This window comes from Camelus bactrianus, chromosome 11, assembly GCF_048773025.1.
Source record: "Camelus bactrianus isolate YW-2024 breed Bactrian camel chromosome 11, ASM4877302v1, whole genome shotgun sequence".
NCBI lineage: Eukaryota > Metazoa > Chordata > Mammalia > Artiodactyla > Camelidae > Camelus > Camelus bactrianus.
The window spans coordinates 37,066,082-37,078,568 of NC_133549.1; the positions used below are offsets into that span (position 1 = coordinate 37,066,082).

The window sequence follows — 12,487 nt, forward strand, 5'->3', positions numbered from 1 at the left end:
AAAAGATGGCAACACTGCCTATCTGTGGCCTGGCAGGGAGCTGCTATGGGGAAGGTGTGCAGCCCTCACTTTCCCTGTGCCCTCCCATTTCCTCTGGGTGTGTCTAGTATCCCACAAAACTGACTAGAAGTCAGAGGGAATCTAGACACTTGAGAATACCAAGGTTTGCCTCCCAGGCACCAAGATGAGGGGGGAAAGAGCAGAGTGAGTGAAGACTGTAGCACATGGTGACCCTGTGGATAAACTGATTTAATTCTCACAATGACTGTATCATATGGATATGGTCTAATATTTGCCCTGTTCTGTGGGTGAGGTAACGGACTGATGTGATTCGCATATGGGTCATGCATCTCATGAGCAGCAGAGCCAAGATCTGAACCCAGAGTCTTTCCCCACACACTCTGTTTCTGAATCGCTACAAGATACAGCCCAAGGAGAAGCTTTCTCATTGCTCCATGGGTGGGAATCAAGACACAGAACATGGTGTTCTTTCTGGAGCTCCTCTCCCCTTTCCTTAGCTCCCGTCTTTACATCTGCACATAATTTGAGAACCATGATAGCTGTGGAGCTAGTGTGACTCCTGTCATTTGCCTTTGGATGTAAATTACCATTTGACGAACTCTTCTTGTGAATAAAACAGGTACATTTTCTGAATCAGTAACTATTTTAAGATAGTGAATCCTGTCTTATTCTTAGCATTTTTAACTATCATTCCAAACTTCAAAATATAATTACATAGAGGTTTCAACTCTTGATTAGAGGGAGAGAAGAAAAAAAAGCATTCTGAGGAGTAGTGTAGTGGTGCAGAGGTGACATGTGCAAAAGCCTAGACGTTTATTAGAAATATTTTCAAAATTTCTAACTTCTTTTATACTGAAAATCACGTTTAGGTCAGGTTTCTGCTATTCTGAAGTAGAGTGAAATTATTCTGTCAGAAAGCTTACTAGAATGCATTTTAAAACTATATCCCTTCAGCAGTCAAGACACTTTCTGGTGCAAGTAACAGAAACCCAATTCATACTAACTTAATGAAGAAAGGGTTTACTGGCTCGTGAAGTTAGGAAAGATACTGGAGAATCAGCAGAATGAAGACTGTTTTATAGGATTTAGGATCTACAGGATTGGAATCTGAGACACCGTTTGGGGAAGGTGCGCTGCGCGCGCTCTCTCTCTCTCTCTGACTCAACCCACATTTGATCTCTTCCCAGTTTTTCAGTGTGTTGGTGTCATTCCCTTTTACTTAGAGAAACACTGTCTTAACATGATGGGTTGGATGACCATTGTCAGCTCCAGATGAGCAACTCCAGTGGAAGGAATTTCTTTTCCTTAGGGTCCATTTATCCATCCAGGCGATGAACCCTGATAGATCCTCTAGATTTGAATGGCTATCCCTTATTTTAATCACCGTTACCAGGAAAAAGGGGTTATGTGATTCTGCAGAAATAACTCACCTGCCAATCTATGTGGTCAGAATTATTATATGTGTTACCAGGTGAACAGTGAAGGAAAATATGGTGGGCAGGTTAAAACAAAAATAGATAAATAAAGATCTGTTCATTGTCCAATGAAGCCAGCCAGCTGCCTACTGATTTGATAGATTGCTTGCCTGCTTGCTTGATTTTCTTCCTCCTCAACTATCAGAGAAACAATGATACTTTAATTTAATTTACTACTTTGTTTTGAAATGCTATCAATTTCAAACATATGAAAACCATTCTGAGATTTTCTAATAAAAGATTCTTATTCAAGGTAGTTTTGTATATATTACATCTTTTTCTTGGGGAGGGTAGTTGGGTTTATTTATTTATTTTTAATGGAGGTACTGGGGGATTGAACCCAGCACCTCTGTGCATGCTAAGCATGTACTATTCCACTGAGCTACATCCTCCCCTTGTCTTACATCTTGATGAAAAATGTTTAGCCGTATAACTTCTATGAGATGTTTAAAAGTTACTTTTGCTATATGATTCACATTATTTTTCTTCTCAAATGCCAGTAGGAGATTGGTGGTAATATAATCAAGTGAATTTATTATCTTATCTATGTGGATTATTGGCATTTTATTCTATTCTCAGTCAATATGATAAAGCCCGTTTCTGCTGTCTTCACCATCAATCTTCAAAATTCTATAGCAATTTTTTTTTTCAGTTTCTAAATTAATACCGTGTTAGTTTACTGTTCCCTATATTCCATTTTGCCCAGATCTCTAAAAAATAGTAGGAGAGCTACATTGATTCATGTTTGTCAAGGCTTTTGTTTTCAGAGTTCTGAAATTTTTAAGGCAAACAAGTTAACAAAACTCAAAATACAATATTTATTCTCTCCACCTATAATTTTATTAGGCATTTATAAATTTCCCTGTGGTAATAATTAAATATTTTCTTTATCTAAATTGTGAATCAAATGATGGCAGAAAACAACTGCCAGTTTTTAAATTACACATGGTACTTAGCGGAGTGACATATGCATTCTCGGCACTTACTGTGGATGGGAATATAGCTATTTATAGTATCAAAAGAGAGGTTTTGAAGACGTGTCAGTTGATGAACTACAGGTCACAAACTCAAATATGAATCACACAACTGTGGTCAAGAGGCAGAACTGTGTTATATAAGCCTGACGGTGCCTGACGTACACTGTTGTAGATGGAGGTGGGGGAGAAGAGAGACTTTTCTAGAAAGGTAGGTGGTAGAGTTGGAGTCATCTCTGTTTTATTTAATACCTAGGAAATCTATCTTTCTCTCATCTATTTCTCTAATCTATCTATCATCAATCTATCATCTCTTTGAGATGGTCCTCAGACTATGTATTTTTTGTGACCTTTAGACTTTAAGGTCCTGGAGGACTAGAACTTAGCATTATATTTTGTATATTTAAATGTTGCATGAATGCTGACCTTGATCTGTTCTGTTTTTCAGTGACACTAAATCAGAATTTTAAATCTCTTCTCAAAGCCTTCCAGAGATGTCCTATTTCGTCCAGAATGAGAACCAGTGTTCTTATGACAGTCCACATTGTGATTTACAGAGCAAACAGGGCCCCTGTTTCTTCCATGGCCTCTTCTCCAGCTGCTTTTTCTATTGCTCATTCTGCTTTAACCAGTCTAACTTCCTACTGGACCTGGAACACATCGAGCCAAATCTTACCTCCAGGCCTTCCTCCTGCTATTTCTTCTCCTTGGAGGAGTTTCCTTTGGGTGGCTGAATAGCTCTCCCCTCTCTGTTTCTAACTTCCCACTCCAAGTTGATTTTTATATATTTATTCTTTTTTTTTTCAACTTTATTGAGATATAGTTGGCCAAAAATGTATGTATTTAAGATGTACACTTGATGTTTTCATATACGTATACATTGTGAAGGACTCACTGCAATCAAGATAATTAAGATCTCAAATAGTTACAGTATTTTTGGTGGTGGTGTTTTGTTTTATTTTGTGGGGGGAGGTAATTAGGTTTTTTTTTTGTTTATTTGTTTTTTAATGGAGGCATTGGGGATTGAACCCAGGACCTCATGCATGCTAAGCACACACTCTACCACTGAGCTATACCCTCTCCTAGTTCTAATATTCTTATCTATTTATTTATTTATTTATTTATTCATTTTGTTATGAGAATACTTGAGATTAACCTTATCAAGTTCCATGTATCCAGTACAGTACTGTTAACTACAGTCACATTGCTGTACAGCAGATCTCTGGACTTACTCATCTTATATAACTAAAACTTTATATCCATTGAACAGCAATGACCCCACTTTCCCCTCCCACCTGGCTCCTGGTAACCACTATTCTACTCTCCATTTCTGTGAATTTGGCTATTTTAGATACCTAATGTAAGTGAAATTAACATTTGTCTTTGTATGTCTGATTTATTTCACTTAGCCTAATGTCCTCCAGGTTCATATGTGTTGTTACGAACGGCAAGATTCTCTTCTTTTTCTAGGTTGAATAATATTCCATTATATGTATGTATATTACGTTTTCTTTATCTATTTATCCATTGTTGGAAATTTAGATTGTTTCTATATCTTAGCTATTGTGAGCCATGCTGAAGTGAAGATGAGAGGGCAGATATCTCTTCATGATCGCAATTTCAGTTCTTCAGGATACATACTAAAGAAGTGAATCCATTATATGCTAGTTCCATCTATTTTTTTTATTTATTTGTTTTTTGGGTTTTTTTTTTTTTTTTTTTTTGAGGACCCTCCATACTGTTTTCCATAGTGGCTGCACCAGTTTCCATTCCTATCAACAGCATACAAGGATTCTAATTTCTTCATATCCTTACCAATGCTCATTATATTTTGTTTGTTTGTTTCGATAACAGCCATCCTAATGGTATGTGCTGGTATCTCATTGTGGTTTTAATTTGTATTTCTCTGATGATTGTTGATGTTGAATACCTTTTCTTACACCTGCTGGCCATTTGTATGTCTTCTTTATAGAAATATCTATTTGAGTCTTTGCTTATTTTAAAATCAGGTTCTTTGGTTTTCTGCTATTGAGCTGTATGAGTTCCTTATATTTTTTATTAACCCCTTATCAGTTATATAATTTGCAAAAATTTTTTCCATTCCATAGGTTGCTTTTTCATTTTGTTGATTTGCTGTGCAGAAAGTTCTAAGTTCGATATAGTTTTGCTTCTGTTGCCTATGCTTTTATTTTTTAAAATTTTTTTAATGTTGCTTTCTTAGTAGCACCTTGGCTTCCATTTTAAAAATTGCAACTACCCCCCTCCCCCAGTTCTGTTCACATTCCCTATTTTATTTTATCCACAGCATTTATCATTAACTGGTATACTATGTATTCTATTTTACTTCGTATATTTTTCCACATCTTGAATGTAATCCCTGTGCATATGCGCAGTTTTTCAGTTTTTTCTGTTTACAGTGTTATATTATTAGGACCCAGAGCTTTGCATATAGGAGCCCCATTAGTGTGTGTGTGTGTGTGTATACATGGTTATATGTTACATAAATGTTATTATAATATATTATACACACACACACACACATACACACACACACTTAACAAAAACTGACAATTTAAGACCACACACATTTCTTACATTATTTGAAGTGAGGCTGTGGAAGAATTATCTCGGGCCTCTTTCTCAGCAACGTGTGGAAGGCACGATCCTAGGGTATGCACAGGACACCAGGAGGAAATAGAAGGGACAGCTAAGTGTGAGAGGTGGATGCATAAGCTGCAGTATGATGGGAATCCATGGCCTCTGAAAGTCTTTGTTTTATAATATCATTTTTAATATATACTTTATAATCTAGTTTAGTGGCATTTTATACTGGTCATTGAGTGCTGTGATCTTTGCTTTGTTTCTACAACTTCTAAAATTTAAACTTTGAATCAAATGTTCATATAAGTAGCACACTGAAAAGAATGTTGTCAGTGTCAAAATCACGTGCAGTAAAAATGACAATGAAATAGCAGTGGTGTGGTTGTGCAACGGGTGTTATGTATACCTTGTTTTATTAACCCTGGCAGAATTTTGTAAGTTGGATTTATATGTCCTCATTTCTATCAGTTTGCCTATTTCATTACTCTCACCTTGGACAATCAAAATAAGATGTTCATTATGTTTCTCTGCTGGGTTTGCACTTCTGTGCAGGCAATAAACAAGAGCAATGCCTGTATATACAAACCAGGTTACAGAAGAAACCCCACTCACCAGCTCAGGGCCTAACAGCCTTTAGCAGACCTCAGGGTCATTCTAACTCTCCAGGAAGTTTGGGGGGAAAATTCAATCCTTTGATGAGGGGCAGCATTCTAAAACAGGGTGGGTGACTGTCTAAGATGGATGGTTTCAGGGCAGCCAGTGAGGCCATGATTTGTGATAAATGCGTTCGCCTATTCCCAATCTTAGTCACTGCAGCAGGCACTGTTCATGCACAACTTCAGAGCTTCTTGGTCTCACCTGAGACTTCAGCGGAAGCTGTGTGATGCACTCATCCACTGTCAGAATGGACTCAAACCAGCTTTACCGAGGCTCTTCCTGACAGGGATCTGCCTCATGTTTGTGCCTCCCAGCCTGGGTCTTCTGTGTGACAAGGGGCCGTTTGCCCTTTTGATCGCATTGGTGAAACCCAGAGAAATGTAGGAATTCATGTACTGGGGGTGTAAACCTCTAATTAGTGGGAGATGGATGAAACCCAGTGCATAAACCCTGTGTCCCCTTCTGGGTGGTCTTTCAAGATACAGAGTTAACGTGGCTTGTGAAGGACAACTGAATGAGATCCACTTCCTGGACTCTAGTTCTGTGATCCAACATTACATCGTTTCTTCTTGCTTCCTGACTCAATTTCCTTTCCCTCAGTCTGGTCCTTGAGATAGCACTCCCGATAAAGGATAACTTCTACCTCTTCACATGAGACCCTGCCTTGTGCAGGAAGGCAGACTAAGACCTTGGCATCAAGGGGTCACTCTAGAAAGGAGATGGGGATTTGGAGCTGGATTACTCTCTGATCTGACGACAATAAGGATCTCACTGCTAGTGATAAGTGGGGTGGTTATTGACACTGTGGCTTTCACTTGTGAATCATCGGAATGAAGTACAGGAGGGAGGCAAGGCACCAACTAGGAAGTGACTGAGGGCTTGAATGATGTGGGGGAAATGATAATTATAAGGTATGTGAATTGGCTTGATTCTTTATTGAAAAACTTGAAACAAGAAGGTAGGTTCAGGATAGCCAAGTGCTAACTCAAAGCACATGAAAGCCAGAGCACCTCTTGGGCAGCTCTTAAAGGAGATTTTCATCTTCTGAAGCCACAGAACAGACTGCATTGAAAATTACACCCACTATAAGGATGATCCCTCCATAAGGCATAATTCCTCCAGGCACCAGCTATCCACATGGTAGCAGGTCAGTTAACTTGGATTCCTTCCACCCAAAAAGGGAGAGACTTGACATCTACTACATATGTGGGTTTCCCTCCCGACCAGCAGTGCATCCACCATTACCACTTAAGAATGTCTGAAGTGTTGGGTTCATTGCCATGGTAGCCCACACAAAATTGTGTCGGGACAAGGGACTCTTTTACAGCAATGAAACTATGGCAATGATTGCATGATAATAGATACACTGATCTTACCATAAACTTCATCATGCGGACAGATGAGTAGAATGGATTGTTAAAGGTTCAGGGAAACAGACAGTTTGGGAACAATATCTCGGGGATTGGGGCACGGACTACCAGAATGTAGTCTATTTGATGGGCCAACAGTGTCCGTAGTAACTAGTATATACAGGTCTGGGAACCAAGCAGTGGAAGTAGGATTGGTTCTTGGCAGCCTACTCTTAGTGGGCTGCTTGTGGAATTGGTGCTTTCTCGGGCTTTGCCAAGTCAGTGGTCATAGATCTTGGGAGAAAGAGTATTTCTTTTAGAGACAGTAAGAGTGCTGTGGAATTTTAAGCTATTACTTTATTTTCCTGATTGCTTTGGGCTTCTTATGCCTGAGGAACAGGCATAAAAAAGAGTCACTGCACTGCTGGGAATACCAGACCCTGATGACCACAACGAGCTGGGGTAATTCCTGACAATAGTGATAAAAGGGATGTCTTGAATCTAGGGGGTTCCCCACGGCCCCTTCTGCTTCTGACGTCAGCAGCAAGAGTGAATGAATATTTGAAAAACTTTGACTTTAAAAGAGTAAAACAATTAAGGGCACAGATGTGTCAGTGATGAGTGCCTGGGTCTTCCAACAAGATAAGCCATTAGGATCAGTTGAAGTGCTGGCCAAGAGTGAGAGAAACCTACAAGGATGGTGGAGACTGGAAATTGCCTTTTTTCAAGCATAAATAGAGTGATCAAGTGACTGGGGATGTTACAGAGGAACAAGATGACCTTTAGAGTCTCTTTCTGTGTAGAGACTTGATGCCTCAAGAGGCCCAAGGATTAATTTATTTTCTAAATCTTAATAGCATCTGCCTGTTTTGTATCCACCACTTAAGTCCATTTGGACAATATCATTATCTTGATAAATACATGGCAACAGCACACTTGATTCCCTTACATACACCTGTCCTTCATTATACATCAGGTGCATAGAAAACAAGAAAAACAAAGTTCTCAAGTAATGCGTAAGATGATAATTGGGTGATGATTAACTCTTGGGTTCAAAAATACATACACTTCACATACAGCAAGCTGGTGTTTAAGCAAAACCTTTTGCACAAGATGTGTAAATAAGGAGCCGGTTCTTATTTCTTTAGGGTAAAAGGGAAAAACAAAAACAGTGAAAGTGAGCAACCAGCTTGATAGGCTAATGAAATGCTGGGCCTTGATAAAAGGATTCTGGAAGGAATTATTGCTAATATTAGGTTTGGCTGCATTGCTATGTTAGAAAGTCACTGAGCAAAGAATTGTGGGGGTAGCATTGATTTTCAGGCCCTCTTATTGGGGATTTGACTTGGAGGCTCCCTGGGAGGACTTCTCCATGCACTGTTCTTCTCCAGGATCATTTTTCTTCCTCCTCCTCCTCCCCCTCCTTTTTTTTTTTTCAACTTAGGAGTGAGCTTCAGTATTTGCTGTGTGACCTCAGACAAATAATTTATCTTTTAAAATTGTTTTGGTTTTTTTTTGGTGGTGGTAATTAGGCTTATTTATTTAATTATTTGAACAGAGTTCCTGGGGCTCAAACCCAGGACCTCGTGCATGCTAAGCACATGCTCTACCACTGAGCTATACCCTCCCCACCTTCATTTATCTTTTTAGAATTGAGATACCTCTACCATAAAATAAAATGCAACGGTTAATACCCTTATAACTTGATTCGACTAATATGTTTTGAGCACCTGGGATAGACTAAATGTGGGGGGTGCATGTAAGAACAAGATTATAAACTCTTCAAAAGCAGCGAAGGTGACTTTGAGTGTTCAAAATAAATAATCCTCTAATCAGGCTCTTCTTGAAGCCTGTTTCCTTGCCTGTCTGCTGAGGATGAATACCTGAAGTGAACTCCATCTTCTCAGATTAAAATTTGAAGAGACCGTCTAATACAAGCCCTGCCTGCAGGCTTACTCTGAAATGGATATTGTCTCTTTTATTCCTGAAGGTTTTCAGCCTCCATCAGTCACTCATTTCTGTTATTTATTTCAGGCAAACAAGCCATTTTGCCTGATGTCTCACCAAAATCTACCCTGATTTATGAAAACTTCATTTTCTCTCATCTAATTTTTCAAAACCACTGCACAGGATCCTTGTAAGACATACTTGAAAATAGTCGTTAAGGCCAGGGAAGAATATCTCATTAAAACCATTCTGCTGTCTTATGCTGTGACACACATGTTCAAGCACACATCAGTGTTGCTGAAGGTGTCCTATAAGGCATGGCATAGTGAAAATGGCTATTTGTTAAAATAATAACCACCAGGAGTGAGATCTGGGGAAGATCAGCCGTTGCCTGACAGATGCAGGCTTCCTCAGGGACCTGTCAGCGGCTTATGCCAGCAGTTAACTGGTTTTATCTCAAGATCTCAACACCCAGCAGGGATAGGGAGATTTTTCAGCCAGATCTGGGGAGAGAATTAGGCATGTGAAGCTAGTGAGGGAAAGTGTGAGGTATAAAGTATAAAATTCTCTGAGCACCCCGATGCAATGCTAGCCTTAAGCATTTGCTAGTTCAACCAAACGCATCTTTGATTAGTTTGAACTTGCAATTATTTTTGTAATAATACTTTTAAAATAGCTTGTAAGAAAAATGATGAACTTTTCCTCCCCATTTGAAAGCACTTCCTTGAGGTTAGCAGAAGGCATTAGAGAAATAACTGCTTCTTTTGTGTTTAATCCTGCAGAGAGAGGATGGCTGGGTGTTTAGCAACCTCATCAAAGTAATTACAGCTGTCTCGAAAGAGAGTTGGGCTCATTTAGATGTTTTGAGTCAATTATAGGGGGTCCCCTGTTTTCTTGGTGATACTATAAAACAGAGGCAAAATTCTCACCAGAGAAATGCAGATACATTTTATATCTGGCAGCAATAATAATAGTAACAAGAACAATATCTACCTCTCATGGTTTGATTGGTAGAAAATCAAATTATATTACATATAGAAAGCATTCTCTTAACCATAAAATGAAGTTGGATTTCATTATTATTTTTATCCATTCACTTGTTTCTTAAATGGGAAAAATAGTAAAAATTATTAGCTTGTTTCTTTTTCTAAAATTGGCCAAGAACTACTCCTCATTGTAAAAATTTTCAATTCTGTTAAACCATATTTAGGGTCATACTTTTATAATTTATTCTCACATATTTCTTTCAGTTGGGGCGGTCAATGTCTCTCTTAATATTTCAATACTGTCAAATAAAAAAAACAGAAAATACGGAATTCTCCACAGATTGTCCATAAACCAGAAATGTTTATTCCTTGATTAACTTATTTTGCTCACAAAAAGAGATCCAGATGTATTTTGCAATACGCTGACAATTATATTGCAGACTCTTTTGGACATTTTTATCTTTTGTCTAGAAAAGAATGTGGAGTTATGTGTGTATATATATATTTTTTTAATTTCTTTTTGGTTTTTTTTTGGGGGGGGAGGAGAGATAATTAGTTTTACTTGTTTTTATTTATTTTTTTTAATGGAAGTACTGGGGATTGAACCCAGGACCTTGTGCATGTGAGGCAGACAGTCTACCACTAAGCTGTACTCTCCCCATCATGTATATATTTTTGAAGCTTAAATAAGTGAACCTAGAAATTAGAGCGTCATAGTAAAAAAAAAAAAAAGTTGAGAAAACTGGAACCTTGTCACTAACTAGGTTCTATGAGATAAATTACTGTACCTAGCATCAGTTTACCCCACAGCAGATAAGAACTATGAATCAATTGTCTTTAATACCCTTTCCATCTTAATATCTAAGGTTTAAGTTGTCTATCAGATCATCTGGTCCATCTAGCTTACCTCTGTTGTTGTTATTGTTGTTGTTGTTATTATTATTATTATCATCATCATCATAATTTAATCCAGAAGGAAATCAAGACCCTGAAAGATGAAGTTACCTATTCAAAGATACACAGCTTTTTTGGTGCCGGAGCCAGAAATAGTATCTAAGTTTAATTCTGTGTCAACCACAGAAGGAACATTTCCTTGTTTGACCCATCTCTCAAGAAGTCACATAGATAAGAATATGTATCTCCTAGTTTATCAGGAAGAAGCTGGTAAGAACAGATGATCCTTAAAAATGGCGAGCTACAGTTGATCACAGAACCAAATAAAATGGAATGGAATGGTGAAGTCGCCTCCAGGCATGGAGCCATGTGAGACGGTGTTACCATCAGTTCCTAGCGTCCTCTCTCTGTAATCTTTCCTTTCCTTAGTCCATACCTCTTTCAACACAATTTCTGTTTAAAATGTTTTATAATTCATCAAGAGCAAATTAATGTAATTTCTATAGCTTTCTTAGCCAAGAGGCCTGAAACCCCCAAATTAGAGCCTTGAACTGATGGCACAAAGCTGAACCCTTTTAATTTTGTCTGGTTCTTTTCATTGGGATAATGAACACTGAGCTCATTTACAGCTTTGAGAACACGTCATGTGAGCTAGTGGCAAAATAAAACTCTTTTTACAACCAGGATTTTCTAAGTAGCATTCATCCAAAATAACTTGGGAAAATATTAAAATTGTAAATTGAATTAAAGATAAATTTGTCTGCATAATTTCAAAAGTAAACAAACATTCAGAAATAACAGGTATAATTTGTCATTTGGTATAATTTAGTAACAAAATAAAACGGAGGGGAATCAGGGAAGATGGCTAATTAGATCTGTGTTCCTGGCGTGCACTTTTATCATCTACTTGGCACCCTAACTTGTAAAGTAACTGGGGCTGACTGTAGATGCCTAAGGGAGAAGCAGATAGACAGGCTGATACTCCTGTAAAAACAAAGGGAAAAAGCAGATACATTTTAAAACTTACATGCATGAAGGCATCAGAGAGCTTGAGAAGCAACACAACACTGAATTAAAGAAGCCAGATACAGATGACCACACACTAAACATATCAATAGGTGTGCAATTCTAAACAGGCAAAACTATGATGGAAGAATTCAGAACAGGGGTATGTTAGTCGTGTATCATTGCATGACAAATTATTACAAATTTAGAGGTTGAAAACAACACACATACACTATTTCACAATTTCTGTGGGTTCAGAGATCAAGCATGACTTAGCTGGCTGCTCTGTTTAAGGTATCCCAAAGAAGCCGTCAAGGTATCTGCTCTGTTGCATTGTCATCTGGAGGCTTAGCTGGGGAAGAATTTGCTTCCAAATTTACTCGGTTTGTTCACAGAGTTTGTTTCCTTGTGGTTGGAAAAAATGAGGATCTGGGCTTCTGTCTGGCTGTCAGCTGAAAGCTGCCTTCCTGTCCCAGATGCTTCTTGCAGCTCCTGGAAGCTGCCCTCTGTTCTTTACCATGTGGATTTTCCCCACATAGTTGCTGACTTTGTCAAACTAGCAGCAAGTCTCTAAAGCC

The 12,487-nt window shown here is 38.4% G+C and overlaps 1 long non-coding RNA gene across 1 annotated transcript in view; it reads left to right on the top strand.

Annotated features, from left to right (window-relative positions):
- The first annotated feature begins 2,552 nt into the window (after positions 1 to 2,552).
- The window catches only part of LOC123619490 (uncharacterized), a 117,277-nt gene continuing 107,342 nt past the window's right edge, over positions 2,553 to 12,487 (top strand). Inside the window, exon 1 of the long non-coding RNA XR_012510412.1 lies at positions 2,553 to 2,681. This is a non-coding gene — a long non-coding RNA (uncharacterized LOC123619490). The remainder of the gene's footprint in view (positions 2,682 to 12,487) is intronic.